This window comes from Protopterus annectens, chromosome 16.part0 (genome assembly GCF_019279795.1).
Source record: "Protopterus annectens isolate FY-2018-M chromosome 16.part0, PAN1.0, whole genome shotgun sequence".
Classification (NCBI taxonomy): Eukaryota; Metazoa; Chordata; order Ceratodontiformes; family Protopteridae; genus Protopterus; species Protopterus annectens.
The window spans coordinates 163,320,538-163,331,148 of record NC_056750.1 but is presented as its reverse complement, the minus strand read 5'-3'; positions in this window follow the sequence as shown (position 1 = coordinate 163,331,148).

Genomic DNA, 10,611 nt, shown 5'->3' with positions numbered 1-10,611 from the left:
AAACTAAACCCTAAATGGGCTTAGTATTCTCATCCCAAAGGGGTGGCGAAAAGCCACACCTGCACTCTGGCTAACATAAATGCCCTAGGGCAGATAGCCTAGTACGAACCTATGAACCTATGAACAACAATGCAAGATGTGTATAATACAGACTCGTTAGTTGAAAGAACACCATTGCACATTATTCATCATCATCATCAACTTGTTTCAGCTGTTCCCGTTAGGGGTCGCCACAGCGGATCATCTGTTTCCTTTTCTTCTTGTCATCAGCATCTCGCTCTTTCACTGGAAATGCCTGTATGTCCTCTCTCACCACATCCATAAAATAAAAAAAACATGCACATAAAAGTAAAAAAATATTTAAGAACGGGAAGATCCTTCTCTTCTTTACATATGCAGTGTTTTAAATAGCTTATAGATATCTATACATGTTACATATGTACATCCATACAAAAATTCCAGCCTGAACAATAATGCCATGCTTGCTGGCAATGATGTAGTTACAGTTTCACTTCATTTCCATTTGTTATATTTCGTCGACTAGCTTCTTACTTGATTTACACTTCTGCATTTTGCCTAACTGTTTGACATGCTTTCAGAACGTGGTATTAATCTTTACTCCATTTATAATTTTCTGTTTGTGTCTTGGGTTTTGAGTCAATAAGGTCTGTGTGCCATCTACTTGCATGGTAATCCAGCTGAAATGAAGAAGTAAACAAACCAACAAATCAAGTAACAAACAGCTGAATTAAAACATAAGGGTGATAAAGTAAATGATTTGAAACATAATTGGAATTGAAGGTACCTTGGAGACACAGTCCACATATAGTTGTTGTAACTTATTAAAATAAAGAATTAAATATTTATCTACTGGTACTGTGTTATGGGTATATATGTAGTCGATACTGTAATGGAACTTAAAATGGTAAGTAGCACAGTGTGTAAAGCTAAACTGTACAGTAAGTGTTGACATGGAGGGCATGTGCAGTTGAGAGATATCTGTACCACACTAATGGTAGTATAAAAATTGGTGTCATCAGTAGTATATAGTAATGATCTTATAATTAAGAACAGTCGCAAAAAGAATTTCTTTTTCCTTTTAACACAACTTTAATAGTGTTTTCGGAAACGACTATGCGTTTCCTTCTTCAGAAAACAAAAAGTGAAAAGCAAAAACAACATAGTCACATCCAGCCCTTACATTTAAACCATTTGAGGCATCATGTGATGCTAATTGATTAATACAATCATGATATAAATCATTGCACTACTTAAAAACATTTTCCAAAACTTTTTCATAGATACTGCAGCAACCTATAATTACATTTGACTAAACGTCAATTAAAGTTAAAAAACACTACTAAGATCATCAGTAAACTTTGAACAATCTATAACACTGTAATATAAGACACTAAAATTTAAATTGCAATTAAATCTAATGTGGCCAATAGAACAAACGGCCAATACAACAAAGTAGAAGCAACAAAAGGGAATCCTTTTCAAGTCCTATACATTAAAGCGTATAAGACCAAAATTTTCACTGGATGCATAACAACAACATTAAAACACACTATCAACAGGTGAGAATTAAGTAGTGCAATGATTTATATCATGATTGTATTAATCAATTAGCATCACATGATGCCTCAAATGGTTTAGAAGGAAACGCATAGTCGTTTCCGAAAACACTATTAAAGTTGTGTTAAAAGGAAAAAGAAATTCTTTTTGCGACTGTTCTTAATTGCTCCTAATATTAGTTTGGCGGTACTCAGCTTTTACCACTTCGTGCTTTGTGTTTCAATAGTTTGTACTGCACTTTCTTTCGTGGTTTGTGGATGGCTAACGAGGAGGTAGCTGGTACGCCTGATTTTTCTTCTTCTCCGCTGCTATTACGCCGATTGGAACAAGCAGATCACACGGACAATGTGGCAGTTAGTCCAGCCTGTAGCAACGTGGAGTCTAATGCTGAGAATGGTAACCTAACCGTCCTAATACAGATGATTATGGGGCAGTTGGATCAGTTGACGCAGAGGTTTGAAGACTTGGATCAGAGCATCAAAGACGGTAATACGAACCGAGCACCTGCTCCTGTTTCTAAGGAGCATAACCGCCATGAAATCCACTCTAACCAACAACCGGTTGGGTATAGGGAGAGAGGGGATAGGGGAGTTAGCGACAAGAGGAACCAGCACTGGTTACGAACCGGTAATGCTTTGCCATTGGAAGCGCACAGTTTTCAGCAACCCAAGCAAACCGACTTAGGGGATGAATTTATGCAGCATGAGCGGACTTCCTTACCTTCATTGAACACATTTCTTAGTAACAGGAATTTCTTTTTAACCGACAGCCGAGACATGGCAAACATCGTGCAGGAACAAGAAGGTACTGTTACAGATATTACGCTTATTATGAGCGAATTTGATTACAAATTATTTAAATGTAGGAAGCTACAATTGGAGGTAGCATATCTGGAGGAGTGCTTAGACAAATGTATTGTTCCTAAAGGCCTCCGGCAGTGGAGGTTTCCTGTATGGTTAGTTAATGGATCTGATTTCCATCAGCAGCTCCTGAACATGTTCGACAAGCAAGGTTTTGAATTTATGCAGAGTTTGATAGGTCATTATCTACAAGGGATAGCATCCTATCAAAAAGATTTACAGTTGCTTGAACAGGATATCAAAAACAATCCGAACTTGAATAGATATCGCTATGAATATTCAAGAATATTCACTAGTATTGAAGCAACAATGCTCAAATTATCCAATAATAAGAAAAAGAAGATCGAGAGGGACATGTCTCAGTATGCCAACAATAAAGCGTACCCTTTGCCCCCCTTAGTGAGCCAGCCCAAATATACTGTAAGAGCCACTAACAGTAATTATCAAGCAAGGGGACAGAGTGCACCTTTACCTGCCATGGATCAGGTCCCTGTGATCGTGAGCCAAGGAACATGTGCTGACGATCAGGGACGCAGTAACCAGGCTCAAGGGAAAGAAATAATTGACTCTGAGGGTAGCAATCATAACACTTCGATTAGTAACAACAATAACAACATTGGCAAGACAACATTTGTTCAGGATTTTCGGCAAGGACAAGATCCCAATCAGAGGAACTTGAGATCCAATGGGAACCTTCAGTCCCCAAAGAACAAGAGGGTGTTGAAGAAGAAATAATTCCCCTCGAAAATGAAGTAAAAATTATAAACAGCACTGAGGGTGATTTTAAAATATATAATTTCACCTTATTTAATGTAGAACAAAGTATGTGTGACTTCTTTTCTAGAGGGTTGAATTTCATCCCGGACACTCACTTTGATATGGTGAAAACAATAGTTGATCTTAAATTGTTTGTACGAAAACTGAATTTACGAATGTTATTAGGGAACATGCCTAGCTTAATAAATCCCTTTAGGATAGCCAGTGTGTTTAACCCTCCCCTTGCACCAAGTTTAAAGGCTTTCGATATAGCATGTGAGCTAGATTTTAGGCATTTGGCTACTAACCATCCCCCACACAAAAATACCAAACTTAATATAACACCACAGGACAGGCAATGGATTAGTACACTGAGGGACTGTAAAGTCAGGGTGATGAAACCCGATAAAGGGAATTGGCTCGTTTTTATGGACCATCATGTCTATGTTGAAAAGGTTCTTAAACATTTAGAGAAGGGACCATATAAAGAGATTAGTGTCAGTGAAGTCAACACAGCATACAGGAAGATACAATACATCTTGCAGGATTTGTTTTTGGAAGAATACATAGACATCGAGCTACACAGTTATCTAACAATGGCATCACCAAGACTACCTGTCTTTTTCAGAGTACCCAAAACCCATAAATCCATCTATGACCCTCCCCTCAGGCCTATCGTGGATGGTAGAGGATCCATTACGAGCGCATGTGCCAAGTATGTTGACATCTTGCTTAAACCACTTTTAGCTAAAGAAAGACACATTTGCAAGGATTCATGGAGCTTTCTGGATTCTATTAACAAGATCCAGTTTGATCCAATTTTAGTGCTTCTTACAGTCGATATAAAGGACTTATACACTGTTATACCACACGATATAGGCCTTGAATGGGTTAGGGATTTCTTATTTGCAAGAAAGGTAAATGATAAAGTCATCTATTTAGTTGAGACACTTTTGGAACTAGTACTCCATAACAACATATTTAAGTTCGAAGATGGTATGTATATGCAAACATCAGGGGTAGCCATGGGTTCGCCTTGTGGGGGGGCGTACGCTAATTGCGTTTTGGCTCATTGGGAAAACACATTATTATTTCAAAATTCTATGTTTCAAACACATGTCACCTGGTACACAAGATACCAGGATGACATGTTTATCGTGTGGAAAGGGCAACCGGATCTTATTCCTAGCTTCATTGAGTCTATCACTACTTTGACCAATTTCTTGGAATTCACATTTAATGTTAGTGATACTGAGATTAGTTTTTTAGACATCTTGCTAGCGAAAGATTGTTCAAACATGAGATTTAAGAGCAACATCTACAGAAAGCCTACCTACTCCAATGGTTTTCTGCACTATTCTAGTTGTCACCCGCACCACCAAAAGAAGGCTATTGTCAAAGAGCAGATGGTGCGGGCAGCTAGAATGGTTACAGATGAACATGATTTTGAAGGGGAATGTAACAAGCTTGTTGGCATGTTCAGGAATAGGGGCTATCCACTGCACCTGATAGAGGAAGTTATGGATGAAGTTGGATACAAACGTAAAACTGGTTACTTTAGCCCTATTTTAACCTCCAAATATGTTGTTAATCAAGTTAATCAAGTAATTGGTAATGTAGTGATTAGGGGTGGATCTGGCCAAACCAACAATCAACTTAGGTTTTTGTGTACTTTTTCTATGGACCATCATTTTATAAGGGGCATTTTAAGTAAAAATTGGACATTGCTTTCAAGTGACAAACAAGTCCAAAAAATTTGGAATGGCCCACCAGCTATAACTTTTAGACGTGGGGTTAATTTGAAAACTTTATTGGAAAGCGGGCAATCCAAGATGATGAGACCTATCAAAGGAATGAGTAAATGTGGCAACTGTGCACAATGCAAGCACATAAAGGAAGGTAACATAGCTTTGGTTAACAAAATTCCATATAGAATTATGGGGAAATACAATTGCAATACTAAAGCGGCAGTGTATGTGACTTTGTGCACAGCTTGCCACGCATTCTATATAGGTAAAACGGAGCGTAAATTAAGGCAGAGAGTTTATGAACATTACTACGCCATTTCGAAAGGTGAAACGAACAACGCACTCGCATGCCACATCTTGGAATTCCCGCATCATGTTTTTGAATTCATGGTGTTACAAAAGATAGATAATGCCCCTTATGTGGGTCCATGGCAAATTCATTTGGATATACAAGAACTATGTTGGCAGATAAGAACAGGGGCCACTTTTGCCCCAGGTCTCAATGATAGCATGTCCATTACTTGTGTATTAAAAAAGCTTGCTTGTAATAGATAGGGGAGCTTTTTATTATTATATTTTTTTATCTTCTTAATTTTTTATTTGTATTATTAATTTTCAGATTTTTTAGATGTTTTGTGTTGGTTTACAGGAATTCTCACCTGTTGATAGTGTGTTTTAATGTTGTTGTTATGCATCCAGTGAAAATTTTGGTTTTATACGCTTTAATGTATAGGACTTGAAAAGGATTCCCTTTTGTTGCTTGTACTTTGTTGTATTGGCCGTTTGTTCTATTGGCCACATTAGATTTAATTGCAATTTAAATTTTAGTGTCTTATATTACAGTGTTATAGATTGTTCAAAGTTTACTGATGATCTTAGTAGTGTTTTTTAACTTTAATTGACGTTTAGTCAAATGTAATTATAGGTTGCTGCAGTATCTATGAAAAAGTTTTGGAAAATGTTTTTAAGTAGTGCAATGATTTATATCATGATTGTATTAATCAATTAGCATCACATGATGCCTCAAATGGTTTAAATGTAAGGGCTGGATGTGACTACGTTGTTTTTGCTTTTCACTTTTTGTTTTCTGAAGAAGGAAACGCATAGTCGTTTCCGAAAACACTATTAAAGTTGTGTTAAAAGGAAAAAGAAATTCTTTTTGCGACTGTTCTTAATTGCTCCTAATATTAGTTTGGCGGTACTCAGCTTTTACCACTTCGTGCTTTGTGTTTCAATAGTTTGTACTGCACTTTTGTTAATGATCTTATAATGACAATGAAATGAGATGGTTCATAGAAATAGATTCATCAAGAAACTGTTGTTTTTGTTGGCGTAGGTATCTTATATGCAAAATGCACATTTAAAACATACTTGGTCATTATCTATTAGATTGATTAAGGTCACAGATGTATACTAGGCATGGAGTTCAAAGGACCAGTGAGAAGCGTAGCCACCTATGACCAAGCACTGTAGATTTCAGCTCAATGGTGAAGAAGCACCATGCTATATAACACAAAGAGGAATTATGATTTCCAGCCTATTCATTTGTAATATTATTTAATACAGACCATGTATGTAATGGCTTGACCAGCATAGGAAGTTTATTCCACAAGTATAGGATTCCTTGGGGCAAAAATCTGTTTTGACATGTCATGTATTTTTGTGCCGATAAAAGATTAGATTTTTTTGTTGTGTTTGTGCATGGTGGTCTGTGTTCTGCAATACAGTGTGCCAGCACTGACTCCTGTGGAACCAACATAATATCAACATGCCGGCTGGTTGAGGTAAATTACCCAACTTTGACCGAGTGTGATCTGTCGGAAAGCCAGTTAGCAACCTACCTGAGAACACAACAGTTGATATTCAATGGGGAGAGTTTATCATTGATGTCCAAATGTGGGACTGTGCTAAGTGAAGGTAGGTTGTATCCACAGATTTTCCTTCTTTTATGGATCTGGTGATGTTTTTCAAGAAGTATACCATGGTTTTAACATCGATGACCTGTCTTTGGCAAAACCAAAATGTGTCGTATCAAGAGGTTGGAGATGACCTATGTCCTGATTTACAGTGTCCGTGCTGATTCGTTGAACGGCCTTACAGATAAGGATGGTTAAGCTTATGGATCATAGGCTCATAGGAGGTCATTAGTGTATGGTCCATGATACATACTCTAGATCACCGAGCAATCAAGAGTATATTCCTGTTGAAGGACATGAGTCAGTGCCTATTCTAATTCCTCATAGGATGGTAATAAGTTACCAGGCTATTGGTACTGAGGCCCTTATCAGCCTAGCCAATAGTTTAGCAGATGTTTAGACAAGTCAGCAACCAAAGACCCTGCACACCAGGGACACAGGTGGAATGCCAGGGGTGTATTTTTTGGTTCTCATACAGTTATCAAGGTCGCGCTTAAAACGTGATAATGAGGTAGTGTGGTTGATGTGGAGAGGGAGTCTATTCCACTGATAGGGCAGTGTGTGGGACACAAATCTGTCACGCCAACACGTCCTATTGACATCACAGACCAGGATGAGGTGGTGCGTAGGGGTTTTAGTGGAGCTTGATTTTTGGATATGCCGCATGAATGCGGGGTGTGAGATTGCTCTGTATGCCAGACACAGGTCAACTCCAAGGAGTCTGTATGAAACTGAGTATAGGGAAATGGCTTTTGGCCTGTCTCTCTAGGGTACATGTTTGTGGACCTGGATTGTCTTGATGAGGAACCTCTGTGGTCTCACCAGCTGATGCATGTGCTATGGGTGGGACATGCTTAAGTGGGTCTTGTACTGAATAACTGGCCTATAAGAGAAGAATACAGGGATGTTATGAACTCTTTACCCTGAGGGCATTTGCATTCTGGCATTAGTAGTTTTTCCAATATATGGTTGGGTAATTAAAGTCACCCGGGATTAAGGCAAAGGGTTGAATCTTGATCATTTGAAGAGGTACAGATAGGTGGAGTGGGCATCTTGAGTCAAATTTGGGGTCTGTATCTAGCAATAATTGGAATGGGGTCTTGTCAAAGGTTAATTGCAGTTGCAGTGTCTCCTGTGCATCATAGTGTTTGACCAGCCTTGTGGTGTCTGTGTCTTTAATATCTATTGAAACTCCATATCCTTTGGCTTTGCTGCCTATAGTGGGGGTCTGAATGTATGACAGGATGAGTAACTAGGTAAGGCTTGGGTGCTCTCTGCAGCTTTGAACCAGGTTTCTGTGACTGCACATATTTCAACACCTTCCAGGGTTAAGAATGCTTGCAATGAGATAAGTTTCATGTTTAGACTACTAGCACTTAGCAGCATGACCTTTAAGTTGAGTTTTTTGGAAATGTTTGTGCTGGTAGTATGGACGCCCTGAATTTTGCTCTAAAGGCAGTATGGGGGAGGCAAGGGCCTTTGGCAGAAGCCTGAAGCCCAAGACAGACAGATGCAGGCTGTGTCTAGTAAAGCATCGTAATCTGTCCATCATATATTCCCAGGCTGTGAGGTACTGGATCACCCTGGAATGACAACAGAAAGTAAGACAGTTGCTAAGGTCAATCATTTTCTGTTTATATTGAGGCATCATGGGTGACAGTAGAATGCTGCCATGGACATACCTGTCTGGGACACATATTCATCAAGCTGAATCATGTCTCTCTTCATATTGTCCAGGGAGGTAAGTGTCAAGTTGTTCACGACAACATGGACTATGACAGAGTCATAACAGTACCTGTTGTTCAAAGATTTGAGTGCGTGTGTGATATAGCGGATTCTGGCACCTGTCAAACAATTAACCGTGACTTTCTCCTTATCCAGTCTGGTGAGAGGTACATCTGTGTGTATCAGAATGGATAATACTATGAATAATATGTTGGCTTTATGGTAAGGCCTTACTGGTTGTGAGACACTCGGGTGTGGACTATGCATGGTATGTGGTGTGGAGGGTCGTGCAGTTCTCTGGTGTTTTTGCATCTGATGTCTGCTTTATTTGGTTTGTTTTTTGTCAAAAACATCAGCATATCTGGGTCTGTGTTGTGGAGTTGTGGGTGGTGTTATAGGTGCAGTGATTGTATTGACAGCCTTCTCAGTGCCAGATATACTGGCTTGTGAGGGAGAGAGCATATACTCTAGCTTCTTTATGTATGGGTGTGTATTTCTTGTAGTTTGAGTCACACTTTTAATAATCCTTTCAAGTGGCATATGACAAATGCAAAGAAATATTTGTAAAACTAGCAATAATATGTCAGTGACACGAATGCTATTAGAAGGAGCTGTACTGTCACCTTAGTGAAAATACCTCCTGCATGCCAGTGTATGACTGTATGCATGTATAGATGTATATATCCACCAACATACCCCACATATAGGCATATGGACATCTGTATACATAAACAGAGACATGATTAAATTGGGAGACACATTTGTGTGTGTATGTGTGTGTCTATATGTGTGTGTGTGTGCGTATAGACATACAAATATATGTGGATCTATAAAGACAAATATATACAGCAAATACACTGTAAACGACAATAACGATCAGTATGATAAACACATAACACATACATTTTTTTACTTAAATTAATATCTATTTCCATGTTGATAAGGGGGTTAAATGGTGTTATCAACACAGCCATCTAAGTCACAAAAGAGGAACGTTGGAGAAAAGTAATGAGAAGTGTAATAATAAGACTGAAGTATATCGCTAGAACAGTTATGTCCAATGCATACTGAATTTTAATAAAATAGACACATCATCAGATATCTAGCATTTACAAATTTGACACACATTCAATAATGCCTTGAACTGGAAGTCGGTCAGGAAGACATAAGAAGGATGTGGCTTTACAACCAAATAAATAAAAACTTAGATTACATACTTCATAAATACTTATGCACACAGATATTAAAATATATACGGAAATATAGAGAGTAGATGTACCTCAACTTTCAAATGGTAACCAGTGTAACTCTACTGCAGACAAATGTTCAGGAAAGGAGTGAAAGATCTAAACATTATACCACACTGGAGGGAAAAAAAAGAAAACTTCAGGTGGATGGAATCAGTGTTATACAGACAGTTACTGTGTGACTGCTGAAGGGCTTCAGCTACTGGGAAAATACTTCTAGTGCACTAACAGGATTTTATTTCTAAGTTGTGTGACATGTCTTTTTTTCAAATGGTATAAGATTTTCTGGTTTTATAGTCTAAGGACATTTCATAGGTTCATACTAGGCTATCTGCCCTAGGGCATTTATAAGCCTAGCCAGAATGTGTTTGGCTTTCGCCACACATTTTAAATTTATCTTGCTATGCCCTTTTTCGAGGTTAGTATACTGTGCCTCTGTCTAACAGTGACACAGAAGTGATACCCGGGGTAAACCTACGATCTCCCATCCACTCATCAAGATTCCTCTTGAAGAGAGTCAATGAGGGACTCTGCCTAACCTGGACTGGGATTTTATGCCAGAGTGAAGGGAGCCTCTGGGTTATGAATCTGTCCCTCCAGCATGTCCTATTTATTTCAGTGCTGAGGTTCAAGTCTCTCGAGCGTGGCTCGATGGGATTTGGATTTTCTGAGGTGCAGCATGTCCATTAATTCCGGGTTGGACATGGCTTTATACGTCAGGCACAGATCGCCTCTGAACAGGCAGTATGCCACTGAGTAGAGCTGGAGTTTCTTTAACCGG